This window comes from Bos indicus x Bos taurus, unplaced genomic scaffold, assembly GCF_003369695.1.
Source record: "Bos indicus x Bos taurus breed Angus x Brahman F1 hybrid unplaced genomic scaffold, Bos_hybrid_MaternalHap_v2.0 SuperScaffold_100135, whole genome shotgun sequence".
In the NCBI taxonomy this organism is placed as follows: Eukaryota; Metazoa; Chordata; class Mammalia; order Artiodactyla; family Bovidae; genus Bos; species Bos indicus x Bos taurus.
In genome coordinates, this window is record NW_020867067.1 from 1,155,823 (window position 1) to 1,172,455 (window position 16,633).

At 40.3% G+C, this 16,633-nt stretch overlaps 1 pseudogene; it reads right to left on the bottom strand.

Moving 5' to 3' along the window:
• LOC113888437 overlaps positions 1-16,633 on the bottom strand; it is a 129,924-nt pseudogene that overhangs the window by 91,850 nt on the left and 21,441 nt on the right.

Consider the following 16,633-nt stretch of genomic DNA (forward strand, 5'->3'; position numbering starts at 1 on the left):
GAATTTTGAACTTTACTAGTGTGTAAAATGAGTGCATTGTGCGGTCATTTGAACATTCTTTGGTATTTCCCTTCTTTGGGATTGTAATGAAAACTGACCATTTCCAGTCCTGTGGCCACTGCTGAGTTTTCCAAATTTGCTGGCATGTTGAGTGTAGCACTTTCACAGCATCATCTTTTAGGATTTGAACTAGCTCAGCTGGAATTCCATCACCTCCACTAGCTTTGTTCATAGTGATGCTTCCTAAGGCCCACTTGACTTCACATTCCAAGATGTCTGGGTCCAGATGAGTGATCACCACATCGTGGTTATCTGGGCCATGAACATCTTTTTATGTACAGTTGTTCTGTGTATTCTTGCCACCTCTTCTTAATATCTTCTGCTTCTGTTAGGTCCATATCATTTCTGTCCTTTATTGTGCCCATCTTTGCATGAAATATTTCCTGGGTATCTCTAATTTTCTTGAAGAGATATCTAGTTTTCCCATTCTATTGTTTTCCTCTATTTTTTTGCATTGATCACTGGTGAAGGATTTCATATCTCTTCTTGCTATTCTTTGGAACTCTGCATTCAAATAGGTATATCTTTCCTTTTCTCCTTTGCCTTTAGCTTCTGTTCTTTTCATAGCTATTTGTAAGGCCTCCTAAGACAACCATTTTGTCTTTTTGCATTTCTTTTTCTGGGGATGGTCTTGATAATTGCCTTCAATTCAATGTCACGAACCTCCATCCATAGTTCTTCAGGTATTCTGTCTATTAGATCTAATCCCTGGAATCTATTTGTTACTTCCACTGTGTAATTGTAAGGTATTTTATTTACGTCATACCTGAATGGTCTAGTGGTTTTCCCTAATTCAATTTAAGCCTGAATTTTGCAACAAGGAGTTCATGATCTGAACCATAGTCAGCTCCCAGTCTTGTTTTTGCTGAATGTATAGAGCTTCTCCATCTCTGGCTGCAAAGAATATAATAAACCTGATGTTGGTACTGATCATCTGGTAATGTCCATGTGTAGCGCCATCTCTTGTGTTGTTGGAAGAGGGTGTTTGCTATGACCAGTGGGTTCTCTTGGCAAAACTCTGTTAGGCTTTGCCCTGCTTAATTTGTACTCCAAGGCCAAATTTGCCTGTTACTGCAGGTATCTCTTGACTTCCTACTTTTACATTCTGGTACCCTCTGATGAAAAGGACATCTTTTTTGGGTGTTAGCTGTAGAAGGTCTCGTAGGTCTTCCCCAAATGTTCTCTGTTCCAGAATTGAGCCCCCATCTCCTCTGGGTCTCCTTGACATCCCAGGAAAACTTATATTATGTTACCTACTTCTCTCTCAAGTAATGTCTTCTGTATTTATCTCCCTGATAGGCTGTGATTTCTATAGGGAAGAAACTAAGCTTTATTCATCCCTGAAACTGAGTAGGGACCTTACTTCATGTTTGATGAGTGGATACTCGAAAAAGAAGTGTCTAGTGCAACACAGATCTGACCAATAGCTACAATGCCCTGGGTCATGTGATCTATGCATAACATCAGTGGTAAAAAGACTGAGGGGGGAGAGCAGAGAGGAGATTGGGTCTGGCTGGGTACCACCCACTTGGCATATCCCTTGAAGGCTTCCTATGTAGTAGGCACTGATCAGAGCACAGGGGAAAGAAAAATCCTTGCCCATAAGACCTTCATCATCCAGAGGAGAAGAAGATAATCCAGCAACACCTATACCACGTGCCAAGAAGGGCCACTCCAGCAGGATCCTTAGGGACACTAACCAATGTGTGTTGGTTAGTGGGCAACAACACCACTGCCTATTTATTATTAGAAAAGCAAAACTCTCACTTATGGAACAATACATATAATTACATCGAATTTGCACACAAAGAAATGAAAGTTGCATAACCTCAATAGAACCCTGGCTGACACCAAACCCTGGCACCTGGCATCCCAATAAGCTGAGCCCAGTGAGAAGAACAGGAAGTGGAAGAGGATCCCTCAGGGGCAGCTCACCTGGTCAAACCTGTTCATATCGTTGGACAGCAGGTTGACTATCTGGCCTGTGGTGGTCTTCCCTGTGGCCGAGCTACTTAGGCAAAGTGCATGAAGTGAGAGAGGGAGATAGAGAACTGGATTCCTAAGGTCATACCAAGTCATCTTAGAACATAACAAAATGGAGCATGTGTTCTTGGGGTCTTGAGTGGTATCAGCACAAGCAGGGTGACTCCTGACAGCAGGGATCTAGGGACCCTTGATCAGCTTTTCACTCCTCACTGTGGCAGCAGCCCCGCCCGCAAGGACGGCAAAGGGAGAAGCAGGAGGCAGAAGCAAAATCCACCCCCCTCCCCAGTTTCAATGAACTTGGACCTGGCCGAAGGATAAAGGGTGTAGGTTTACACTTAAGAGACAAGTAAGTAATTTTGAGCCAAATTAAATGAGGGTGGAGAGGCTGCCTTAAGGAAAGAAATTCAGAAACTTGGACTCTAAATCTGGACTCAATCATTAATTCTGTAGGTGATAATATTTAACCACATGGGCTTTGTTTTCTCATTCCAAAACGAGCAAGTATAACATTCAAAACACTGTTCCTGTGAGGTTCCCATTCTTAATGCCAGTCTGCTGACTTTACAAAAATCACAACCTGTGTTGTACAATCCCTTTATTTTGTAAGAAAAATGCCCTAGCAATCTGAGGAAACTGAAGAGACACCAGGAGCTGCTTCAACAAACCACCAACTGGAGCCACTAATCCAAACAAAATGTCATACTTTATAAAAATGCTTTGATTACTCCTCAAGAAGAAAACCAATGATCAAGTGAGAATGTAAAATGATATAACCACAATGGAAGAGAATATGGAAGTTAATTAAACGTGAAATTAGCATACAATATAGCAATTACACTACTAAGGATATACTCAAGAAAACTAAAAACACAAATTTGAACAGACAATTTGTGTACTCATATTCATGGCAGCAATGTTCACAATAGATAAAAGATAGAATTGTCCATTGACAGATGAGCAAATACACAGAATGTTGTATAGCCCTACAGTGGAATATTATTCAGCCTTTAAAAGGACTTAAATTCTGACATCTGGTACAACATGGATGAATCTTGAAGACACTGTGCTACAGGAATAAGCCACATACAAAATGACAAACACTGAATCAATCCACTTACATGAGGTACTAAAGTAGTCAGGTTCACAGGGAAAAGATGTAGAATGGTGCTGGATGAGGGAAGAGGGACTGGGAGTTAGTGGCTGCTATCCAAAAGTCTACAAGCAATAAATGCTGGAGAGGATGTGGAGAAAATGGAACCCTCTTACACTGTTGGTAGGAATGCAAACTAGTTCAGCCACTATGGAGAACAGTGTGGAGATTCCTTAAAAAAACTGGAAATAGAACTGCCTTATGACCCAGCAATCCAATCCCACTGCTGGGCATACACACCAAGGAAACGAGAATTGAAAGAGACACATGTACCCCAATGTTCATAGCAACACTGTTTATAATAGCCAGGACATGGAAGCAACCTAGATGTCCATCAGCAGATGAATGGATAAAAAAACTGTGGTACATATACACAATGGAGTACTACTCAGCCATTGAAAAGAATATATTTGAATCAGTTCTAATGAGGTAGATGAAACTAGAGCATATTATACAGAGTGAAGTAAGCCAGAAAGAAAAACACCAATACAGTATACTAATGCATATATATGGAATTTAGAAAGAAGGTAACGATAACCCTGTATGTGAGACAGCAAAAGAGACACAGATGTATAGAACAGTCTTTTGGACTCTGTGGGAGAGGGAGAAGGTGGAATGATATGGGAGAATGGCATTGAAACATGCATATTGTCATATGTGGAACAGATCGCCAGTCCAGGTTCAATGCATGATACAGGATGCTTGGGGCTGGTGCACTGGGATGACCCAGAGGGATGGTATGGGGAGGGAGGTGGGAGGGGGTTCAGGATGGGGGACACGTGTACACTCATGGTGGATTCATGTTGATGTATGGCAAAACCAGTACAATATTGTAAAGTAATTAGCCTCCAATTAAAAAAAAAAATGGGTGCAGAGGTTTAGTTTGGGAAAAGAAAAAGTTCCAGAGATGAATAAGGGTGATGGCCACACAACTATGTGAATGTACCTAATGTTACTAAGTGCTGCACTGAAAAGGAGTGAAAATGGTAAACTTTATGCTGTGTATATATTACCACAATAAAAAAATCAATGATCAAAAGCCAAAAGTAACTTTACCAAAGCAGTGGAAATGTACTAATGAATAAATGGCAAGTCATTTTTTTTTTTTTTTGGCAAGTCATTTTTATATATAATATCTCCCTATCATTCAAAATTCAGCTGAAAAAAGCACAAAGATGCTGAATGGGCCATTTCAGAAGCAGAAGATGTGCAGCCTTAGAGATCTCCTGGAGACCTGCCCCAGCCTGGAATCCATGGTGTAGACAAACTACTGCTACGAGCTTTAACACCCAATCTGATTCCTCTCCAGGACCAGTGATCAGAAGGTGGGGCCTGAGCATGAACCACAAATGATCAGAGGGGCCAATCAAAACTGCTTGGCAGTACAAGCTTTCCCCTAAGGAATCAGCTCACCTGTAACCTGCAAGGAAGTGTCTTGTTTCCAAAACAGCAGGGCTCTAGAGGCAAGGCTGTGTATGAGGAAATTTGTCTTTCCCAGGTTTCTGGAATTTCAGGTTATATATATGGTGTAATTCCCACAATTCCTGACTTCATACAGGGACAAACTCTTAGTAAAATCAAGTCAGCAAACATTCACATAAGCCAACATGGCAGGTCAGATCACATTTCCCAAAGCCAAGATTCCAAAGTGTTAGTGGGAAGAGGAAGAAAATCAGGTGGACAATGGCTCACCTGTGCAGCAAAGAGTGAGCTTTGACTTACCCATCAGCTCACACCTAACTTAAGGTTTTTGCAATGCAGTTCTGGTAAAATTTTGTAATTATTATGAATTAAGTATGATCTGGATGAAACTGGAGCCTATTATACAGAGTGAAGTAAGCCAGAAGGAAAAACATAAATACAGTATACTAACGCATATATATGGAATTTAGAAAGATGGTAACAATAACCCGGTGTACGAGACAGCAAAAGAGACACTGATGTATAGAACAGTCTTATGGACTCTGTGGGAGAGGGAGAGGGTGGGAAGATTTGGGAGAATGGCAATGAAACATGTAAAATATCATGTAGGAAACGAGTTGCCAGTCCAGATTCGATGCATGATGCTGGATGCTTGGGGCTGGTGCACTGGGACGGCCCAGAGGGATGGTATGGGGAGGGAGGAGGGAGGAGGGTTCGGGATGGGGAACACATGTATACCTGTGGCGGATTCATTTTGATATTTGGCAAAACTAATACAATTATGTAAAGTTTAAAAATAAAATAAAATTAGAGGAAAAAAAAAAAAAAAAGTATGATCTGGAAAGATAAACATTTAGCCAATTTGTAAGGAAATCTTTGAGTATCCATCTCATAAATGGTTAAAGATGAAATAGAATAACAAAGATGATGATAAATGACAGTGAAGACCCCTGACTGGAGTGTGCAGGCACAGCTGCAATTTCCACATCACCCAGAATGAAACCTACTCAGATACTGTTGCCAAACACAAATAGCAAGACGCCAGGTTCCCAGGTTCACACAATCCCGAGATGAACAAGAATCTGCTCAATGAAAGGTCAGATGACATCTCACTTTCTGCTGACTGAAATATTCTGAAGAAACAGAAGCTCTGGATAAGTAGCAGCTAGGTAACAGAAGCAATATATTCAATTTAAGCTGTTTGGTTTTATCTTTCAATGAGGACTTTATTTATTTATAAAAAATGCGTATGTTTAAGGTTACAACACAGGTGGGTGCAGGAGGGCCTAGAGGAGCTATTCCACGTTCAACGTCAGGAGGAGAGGCAGTGAGGAGATACCACTCGTCCAAAGTAAGGAGCAGCGGCTGTGCTTTGCTGGAGCAGCCATGAAGAGATACACCACGTCCAAGGTAAGAGAAACCCAAGTAAGACGGTAGGTGTTGTGAGAGGGCATCAGAGGGCAGACACACTGAAACCATACACACAGAAAACTAGTCAATCTAATCACACTAGGACCACAGCCTTGTCTAACTCAATGAAACTAAGCCATGCCCTGTGGGGTGACTCAGGACAGACAGGTCATGGTTGAGAGGTCTGACAGAATGTGGTCCACTGGAGAAGGGAAAGGCAAATCACTTCAGTATTGTTGCTTTAAGAACACCATGAATAGTACAAAAAGGCAAAATGATAGGATACTAAAAGAGCAACTCCCCAGGTCAGTAGGTGCCAATATGCTACTGGAGACCAGTGGAGAAATAACTCCAGAAAGAATGAAGGGATGGAGCCAAAGCAAAAAGAATACCCAGCTGTGGATGTGACTGGTGATAGAACAAGGCCCGATGCTGAAAAGAGCAATATTGCATAGGAACCTGGAATGTCAGGTCCATGGACCAAGGTAAATTGGAAATGGTCAAACAAGAGATGGCAAGAGTGAATATCAACATTCTAGGAATCAGCAAACTCAAATGGACTGGAATGGGTGAATTTAACTCAGATGACCATTATATCTACTACTGGGGGCAGGAATCCCTTAGAAGAAATGGAGTAGCCATCATGGTCAATAAAAGAGTCCAAAATGCAGTACTTGGATGCAATCTCAAAAACGACAGAATGATCTCTGTTCATTTCCAAGGCACACCATTCAATATCACAGTAATCCAAGTCTATGCCCCAGTCAGTAACACTGAAGAAGCTGAAGTTGAATGGGTCTATGAAGACCTACAAGACCTTTTAGAAATAACACCCAAAAAAGATGTCCTTTTCATTATTGGGGACTGGAATGCAAAAGTATGAAGTCAAGAAACACCTGGAGTAACAGGCAAATTTGGCCTTGGAATACAGAATGAAGCAGGGCAAAGACTAACAGAGTTTTGCCAAGAAAATGCACTGCTGCTGTTGCTGCTAAGTCACTTCAGTCGTGTCCGACTGTGTGTGACCCCATAGACGGCAGCCCACCAGGCTCCCCCGTCCCTGGGATTCTCCAGGCAAGAACACTGGAGTGGGTTGCCATTTCCTTCTCCAATGTATGAAAGCGAAAAGTGAAAGTGAAGTCACTGGTCATAGCAAATACCCACTTCCAACAACACAAGGGAAGACTCTACACATGGCCAAAACCAGATGGTTAACACCGAAATCAAATTGATTATATTCTTTGCAGCCAAAGATGGAGAAGCTTTATGCTGCTGCTAAGTCACTTCAGTCACGTCCGACTCTGTGCGACCCCATAGACAGCAGCCCACCCGGCTTCCTTGTCCCTGGGATCCTCCAGGCAAGCACACTGGAGTGGGTTGCCATTTCCTTCTCCAATGCATGAAAGTGAAAAGTGAAATTGAAATCACTCAGTCATGTCCGACTCTGGGCTACCACATGGACTGCCACCTACCAGGCTCCTCCATCCATGGAATTTTCCAGGCAAGAGTACTGGAGTGGGGTGCCATTGCCTTCTCCAGGAGAAGCTCTATACAGTCAACAAAAACAAGACCAGGAGCTAACTGTGGCTCAGATCATGAACTCTTTATTGCCAAACTCAGCCTTAAATTGAAGAAAGTAGGGAAAACCACTAGACCATTCAAGTATTACCTAAATCAAATCCCTTATGATTATACAGTGGAAGTGAGAAATAGATTTAAGGGCCTAGATCTGATAGAGTGCCTGATGAACTATCGATGGAGATTCATGACACTGTACAGGAGACAGGGATCAAGACCATCCCCATGGAAAATAAATGTAAAAAAGCAAAATGGCTGTCTGGGGAGGGCTTAAAATAGCTGTGAAAAGAAGAGAAGTAAAAAGCAAAGGAGAAAAGGAAAGATATAAATTGCAGAGTTCCAAAGAATAGTAAGGAGAAATAAGAAAGCCTTCCTCAGCAATCAATGCAAAGAAATAGAGGAAAACAACAGAATTGGAAAGACTAGAGATCACCTCAAGAAAATTAGAGACACCAAGGGAATATTTCATGCGAAGATGGGCTAGATAAAGGACAGAAATGGTATGGACCTAACAGAAGCAGAAGATATTAAGAAGAGTTGGCAAGAATACACAGAAGAACTGTACAAAAAAGATCTTCGTGACCAAGATAATCACGATGGTGTGATCACTCATCTAGAGTCAGATATCCTGGAATGTGAAGTCAAGTGGGCCTTAGAAAACATCACTACAAACAAAGCAAGTGGAGGTGATGGAATTCCAGTTGAGCTATGTAAAATCCTGAAATATGATGCTGTGAAAGTTCTGCACTCAACATGCCAGCAAATTTGGAAAACTGAGCAGTGGCCACAGGACTGGAAAAGGTCAGTTTTCAGTCCAATCCCAAAGAAAGGTAATGCCAAAGAATGCTCAAACTACCACACAATTTCACTCATCTCACACGCTAGTAAGGTAATGCTCAAAATTCTCCAAGCCAGGCTTCAGGAATACGTGTATCATGTATTGAACTCTTCCAGATGTTCAAACTGGTTTTAGAAAAGGCAGAGGAAGCAGAGGTCAAATTGCCAACATCTGCTGGATCATGGAAAAAGCAAGAGAGTTCCAGAAAAACATCTATTTCTGCTTTATTGACTATGCCAAAGTCTTTGACTGTGTGGATCACAATAAACTCTGGAATATTCTGAAAGAGATGGGAATACCAGACCACCTGACCTGCCTCTTGAGAAATTTGTATGCAGGTCAGGAAGCAACAGTTAGAACTGGACATGGAACAACAGACTAGTTCCAAATAGGAAAAGAAGTATGTCAAGGCTGTAAATTGTCACCCTGCTTATTTAACTTATATGCAGAGTACATCATGAAAAATGCTGGACTGGAATAAGCACAAGCTGGAATAAAGATTGCTGGGAGAAATATCAATAACCTCAGATATGCAGAAGAAACCAGACTTAAGGCAGAAAGTGAAGAGGAACTAAAAAGCCTCTTGATGAAAGTGAAAGAGGAGAGTGAAAATGTTAGCTTAAAGCTCAACATTCAGAAAACTAAGGTCATGGCATCTGGTCCCATCACTTCATGGGAAATAGATGGGGAAACAGTGGAAACAGTCTCAGACTTTATTTTCTGGGGCTCCAAAATCAATGCAGATGGTGATTGCAGCCATGAAATTAAAAGACGCTTACTCCTAGGAAACAAAGTTATAACCAACCTAGATAGCATATTGAAAAGCAGAGACATTACTTTGCCAACAAAGGTCCGTCTAGTCAAGGCTATGGTTTTTCCAGTGGTCATGTATGGATGTGAGAGTTGGACTGTGAAGAATGCTGAGTGCCAAAGAATTGATGCTTTTGAACTGTGGAGTTGGAGAAGACTCTTGCGAGTCCCTTGGACTGCAAGGAGATCCAGCCAGTCCATTCTAAAGGAGATCAGCCCTGGGATTTCTTTGGAAGGAATGATGCTAAAGCTGAAACTCCATTATATTGTCTACCTCATGCGAAGATTTGACTCATTGGAAAAGACCCTGATGTGGGAGGGATTGGGGGCAGTAAGAGAAGGGGACGACAGAGGTGAGATGGTTGGATGGCATCACTGACTCGATGGACGTGAGTCTGAGTGAAGTCCGGGAGTTGATGTTGGACAGGGAGGCCTGGAGTGCTGTGATTCATGCAGTTGCAAAGAGTCCGATATGACTGAGTGACTGAACTGACTAAGGTTACAACATGATACTTTTATATAAATACACATTGGGAAAATTACTGTAGTAAAACCACTTAAAGGATCTTCTACCTAATATATTTATCCTATTTTATGTGTGTGTTGAGAGCACTTAATATCTACTATCTTGGAAAATTTAAAGGCTACAATACAAATGAAGACTTATTTAAAAAAAAAAAAAAAAAAACAGTCTAAGGCAAGATTTCCAGGATCAAGTTTGTACAGAGCCATTCACTTCTAGACACTGATACATCTGTAGTAATACTTTTGTAAAGATACCTGAAATCCTTAATCCTTTTATACTAGTTTAGACCAGGGCAAACTATGGAATAATTTCATGGCATTCCTCAATACAAAATCACTGAACACATTAAATCAGTTCTTATTAATAGTGCTATGATACATACTAAAGATAAAAGGAAATATTGTATTAAAATAGCCTAAAAAAATAAAATAGCCTAAATGAAGAGCCACAAATTCTCTCTTTAAAATTTCAAGTTTTATCTCAAATAAACTACTACTTTATTTAATACCATTAAAAACAATCATGTTTATAAAATATAGTGAGTGAGTCTATACTTGACATGAATTCTTTTTATATTTTCCTTTAGTTAATATAATTATGTTGAATATAAATAGATGGGTCTTTTAATATTATAATCATTCCCTTTCTCAAATATATTCTCTTCTTCTAGATTTAATTTTATAAATCTAATCACTGAAGTTCCCTTTTAAATACAAATTTTATGTAAATGAAAGTTTTACTGAAAAACCACAAAACATTTCCATAAATGCCACTATGGGATGTACGCATGAAGACATTGAAAATCATCTTGATACTTTTGATACTTATTTTTAAATATTAATTTAATATTTTTCACTATAAATTTAGTGGGTATTATGCAGCAGCCTATGGCTAAAATATATCAAGGGCAGCCCTCACTCAATCTCAAAATAAAACTTTTCATTATTTATTGCTAAAGTTTGCTTCAACAACAAACTTGACTTGATGCAAATAGCAAACTTCTCTAGGAAGGTGTAAATGATCCCAGTTACGAAATCTTTAGTTTACAGAGAAATTTCCCAAAACACTTCTGATGCTTCAGGGGAGGTACACACTTCAATACCGAGTGACACTCACCTTGTGGTAGATCATATGGCACATGGCTACTCTCAGCCTTATCCCCCAGCATGTGGGAGAAGTACAAGTGGTGCAGAATGGCCCACATGAGCACACAGGCGCTCAGCCCTGCCGTGTAACCATATGTGGCAGAATCATCAGGATCATAGTTTTCAACATAACTAATCATTTTACCCAAAAATATGGGTTGAACTACTCTGGTGGCTTCCTAAAAGAAGAGAAAAGGTCTTAATTAGAAATGTCAGTTTTTCTTTACACAAGATTTACTTTTAGCATTAGCATGCTAAAAATACATTTTGACAAAATGCTACATTCATGGCTAATTTAAAAGACAAATATGCAGATCTACTATCTCCGATAAGACAAGCAGGCAACAGTTTTAACCATACGGCAAAATTTTACATTCAAAGATAATAAAGCTGTTTTTAGTACACTGTGGATCCTCAGTAAATATCATAAACAGTGCTTTAGAAGTCATTTGGCACAATACCAAGTGAGACTTAAGAAGAGTAAGGAAAATGTGGCAGAAGAATAAGAAATCTGCTTCCATATGGACAAGCCCTGTTGGAAGGCTGGCCCTGTCACCAGTACTCTCAATGTCTCAGCCCAATAGAAAGTCAACATGGTTCATTCTATGGGAGACATGTTTTTATCACCTTCTTCATGAATATTTATGAGCTGAGACACTGGCACAAACACATCCACTCTCTTCCACCTCAAACTCCATATGTCTGTAGATGAAGAGAATGGAAACCAGCTTCAGTTGGAGTACCACAAAGAAACCAGGCTTGGTAGCTCTGCAGGCTCTCAGCTCCCAAGAGCACTGCCTCAATATGCCTCTGTCTTCTAGAAGTCAGAATGTTCCTTCGAGTACAAAATTAAACATGGTGGAGACCAAGCTAAAACCTTGTGTCTTCCATGGTTCTCCATCCACTATCAACTGCACTTCATAGTTTGGAAGAAATATTTCCAATCATCTCTTCCCCAAGGCCTAAACCACCTGACTCAGGGTGTGCTGAGGCTTACACCCTGAGTAAGACTTAGGGAAAGCAAGCTGCTTTCTCAAAGAAAAAGGCAAAGAAACAGCAACACTTACCCACCCTGCCAAACAGCCACTCTACCTCACAACCTATTTCCTCTCTCTAGTCATTTCTTGAAAGTCTCCTGCTCCCCAGGTACCCTTCCTTCTCCACAATCAAGGAAAACCAAACACTCAATGAATCCAAGTCACCAAAATAAACACCTTAGCCCTCAACATCATTTCCTCCACATACTTCTCAAAAGACAAAATGCCAAAAGTTTGGAAGTCTTTCAGGAACAGGGCTTTCCTTTTTAGCAATTCCCCATTACTAACACAGATAGTTTGCTTTGATAGCTCTCTTCTGTCTGTACAAAGCTGAGGAACCCAAACACAAGAGGAAGAGAAGGAGAATCCATAACACCAAACACCAAAAAACCTAAGCATTTTCTGCTCAGCTAATCAGTGCCTGAGTAGGATATTTATCAAAAGATATCCCCACCCATCATATGGGTGTCTCATTAAACCTCAGCATTCTTGTCTTTTTCTACACACATGCACACATGCATATACACACACACGTTCACAGGCTGCACCAACCACCTCTCCTCCCATGAAGTCATGGAAATTTTCATCTACTATAGAGGATAAAGGGAACACTATTTAGTTGAAGAAGTGAGATGATCAGACCTGAGTACAATGATCAATTCTGATACATTTCCACTGTGTCCTGTCATCCATCCCAAGAGGCATAGAGAGCTCATGGAAAAGTCCCTCACACAGTGGACTGTCAAACACACTATTTATAGTTTCCTGAGGTGGAAATGTGGAGGCCCACACAGAGAAGCAAGAACATCAAACTGTACACACGAGCAGTCCCAGCTCAGGTGCCGCCAAGGGTAGTCCAGTGCTGGAGCCACAAACCACCAGTAGACCTGCAGTAATATCTTCCATCCAAAACTTCCCTGAAATTAATGATTCTCTTTGGGAATCACTGTTGCCTGTTACTCAGCTCTCCACATGAGCCTAACATCCTTGTAATTATAGGAGAAATAAGAGTAATGGCACTCACCAAAGACAATACAGATAAATGCAACAAATACAGCAAAAACGAGTGTAAATAAAGGCAGGTCACTTCTGCCTAAACATATCTGGATTTTTTTTACTGAGAAATAGTTTTTTTTAATAACCACCAGGGATTTCCCTGGTGGTCCAGTGGCTAAGACTATACACTCCAAATGCAGGGGACCTCGGTTCAGTACATGGCTGGGTAACTAGATTCCACATGCTGAAACTAAGACCCGGCACAGCCAAAAAAAAAAAAAAAAAAAGAGAGAGAGAGAGAGAGTTTAGCAAACAGCTTCATTAAGGTATAATGCTAGTATAATGCTCGTACCTTCCACTCATCTGTCAATTCTTTCTTTTTTCCTTCTTGATAATGATTTTTCCTTATTTGAGATAGAAAATTTCAAAAAGATAATAAAGGTTTTCAATTATGATGTGTTACCTTGATATGATGTAATTTGGGGGGAAAGTCATTTGTTATTCTTAAGCACTATTCTGGGACTTCCTCCCATGGCTCAATGGTAAGGAATCCAACTGCAAAACAGGAGATACAGGAGATGCAGGTTTGATCCCTGAGTTGGGAAGATCCTCTGGAGGAGGAAATGCAACCCACAACCCACTCCTGAATTCTTGCCAGGATAATCCTATGAACAGAGGAGGCTGGTGGGCTACAGTCCTTATGGTCACAAAGAATCAGACACAACTGAGTGACTGAGCACACATACACAACTTTTCCTGCAGCAAGGGGCAGTCACTGCAATTCAGAAAAGTGATGAAAAGTATACTGTATGTGGAATTTCCATTCTGGCATAAGTTGCAACTATTGAAAATAGAAAATTGACATTATACTCCATATGAAAAGTAACAGCAAGTAAAGGACAATTTTCTAGTAATTTCTCTCAAAAAAATAGAAAGAAAAATAGTGAATGGTACAAAATTGTGAAAACAAAACTCCAAAGTACATACAGAAAATAAGAATGTACACATAAAATATGATTATTTAATGCTTCCAGAACACATAGCACAGAAGTGACTGAGGCCATCAAAGGCAGACTGAATAAATTCATCCCCTCTACACACGAGGAAAGGTTCGAGATGGAGAGTCATTTAACAGGGCAGCTGGAGCAGCATTTGTAATCTGTGAGTGTTTCCATTTCTAGCATTTGGTAAAACTGGCTGAGGCAAACCAGGCAAAAGAATTTCCAGCTACCAGAAGATTATCCTGCATATGCTCAATGTTCTGTTCCAAGTTTTAACTCCAAATGAAACAGTGGTGTGAATCCCAAGGAAAGGTCCAATTTCAGAAGACTCTGCTTGTCTTGGAGAGTCTCTCAGAGAGGCAAGGAGTGGCTGTGGCTCACACTGGGGACACAGGTGGTGAGGCCATTCCCGGGAGCTGCCCCCACCACGTGTACACTGGTGTGGGCAGACACCACCAAGGAATTCTCTCAACTGTACTTTCCTGATTCTCACCTTCAACTAATAAGAAATAAAGCATCTGAGAAAATATTCATTATCAACCATGAAACTAACCAGATAAAAACTTTCTTAATAAGCAGGAATAAGGTCAAACACTGTCCCTTTAAACCCTTCCTCTTTAACATCAATCTATGACAACATGTATATTCTTTCCACAAACCAACTGAGAATATAGTTCTTATTCTTTCACAAGAATTCTTCACAACTCTGAAATCATAAAGGATCTTTAAAAGAGCCTATTTTAATACTATAGCATCCATTATTCAGATTCTCTGAGAATCTGAGTCTTTCAAGCAGACTTTTTCTTTTGACCACACAATGTGGCATGCAAAATTTTAGTTTCCTGACCAGGGATCAAAAACCCTGGCATCTCTATTGGGGGCATGGAGTCTTAACCACTGGACTGCCAGAGAAGCATGAGGGAGACATTTCTTGATAGAGTCCTTGGTAGTCAGTCTCCTGAAAGCACCTGGCATTGTGTTTCACCTCTTGCTTCTTACAGTAACCTCTTGCATGGTTAGACTAGATGCTAGAACTTTTGCAGTGAGTAGAATTCCTCCTCCACATTAATGAACTTGAAATATTTCTTAACTAACTTCCCAGTATCTTAAGACAAAATACACACACACACACACACACACAAAATAGAAACAAGCTATCAAAGAAAAATACTTGAGTGAAACATATTAGCAGAAATGAGTGAGCTTGTAGGAAAAATGAATAGGCAGTTACTCTTTAGAACTGGGGGAAAGGTGACAAAATGTAGAGTTGAGGAAAATCCAAAGATCAGGAGGAAAAGCAGTGAATCTGGGGAAAACATAGCCATCAGGATTCTAGATATTTCAGCCTTCACTTGTCTTTTACACAGTGGTCTTCATCCTGACTGTACCTTAGCATCACCTGAGAGGGGATAAGTGCACTCTGATACCCAAGGCCCAGAATCACAGCAGATGTGAATGCAGCTCCAACTGCAGTGATTTTGGCTCCAAAATTACCACAGATGGTTATTGAAACCATAAAAGTAAGACATTTTCTCCTTGGAAGAAAAGCCATAACCAAACTAGACAGCATATTAAAACACAGAGACATTATTTTGCTGACAAAGGCACAGCTAGTCAGAGCTATGGTTTTTCCAGTAGTCAACTATGGATGAGGGTTGGACTATAAAGAAAGCTCAGCACCAAAGAATTGATGTCCAACACTGTGGTGTTGGACAAAACTCTTGAAAGTCCATTGGACTGCAAGATCAAACCAGTTAATCCTAAAGGAAATCAGTCCTGAATATTAATTGGAAAGACTGATACTGAAGCTGAAACTCCAATACTTTGTCGAACTGATGAAAAGAACTGACTCATTTGAAAAGACCCTGATGCTGGGAAAGACTGAAGGCAGGAGGAGAAAGGGACGACAAAGGATGAGATGGTTGGATGGCATCACTGACTCAATGGACATGAGTTTGAGCAAGCTACAGGAGTTCGTGATGGACAGGGAAGCCTGGCATGCTGCAGTCCATGGGGTCACAAGGAGTCGGACACAATTGAGTGACTTAACTGGACTGGACGGCCAAGGCCCAGCCTCCAGAAACTTGTTTAGGTTCAACTGATTAGGGTTGAGAAGATCCTCTCCCAGTAGATTCTGGATGCAGAAACTAACCCCAGATAAGCATCTGCTAACCCCTACTCTTGTAGTGTGAAGGCATATGAGCCTGGAATGGCTATAGACTTGCTATGAAGGAGTTACAAGGATCACAGAGAGTTTTCCCCAGAGTTGCATGACATATTACATGCTTCTAGAAAAAAATCCGTATAATTCCAAATACAGAGATTACAGTGATGAAATTAAAATTTTTCATTCTGCACAGTAGGAAAAATAAAGTGTTCAGAAAATACTATATTTTAAAAATATTAGTAAAAATAGTATTTAAAATTAGCCTAGAAAATTACCTCTAAAAGGAGAAGAAGAATTAGAGTTGAGGTAACAAGCATATCAACCTTGTTTGAAAATAGCTTTTTCCTGATTTTGGAATCATGAAAACATTATACAGGATTATAATTATAAAACAATTTTTTAGAAAGCAATTCCTAAAATTTCAGAGTAAAATTAAACAAAAGTACCTAAATATGTACCCATCCTTTTGGTTGATAGAACCATACAAAAAAGAATAATCAAAAGTGG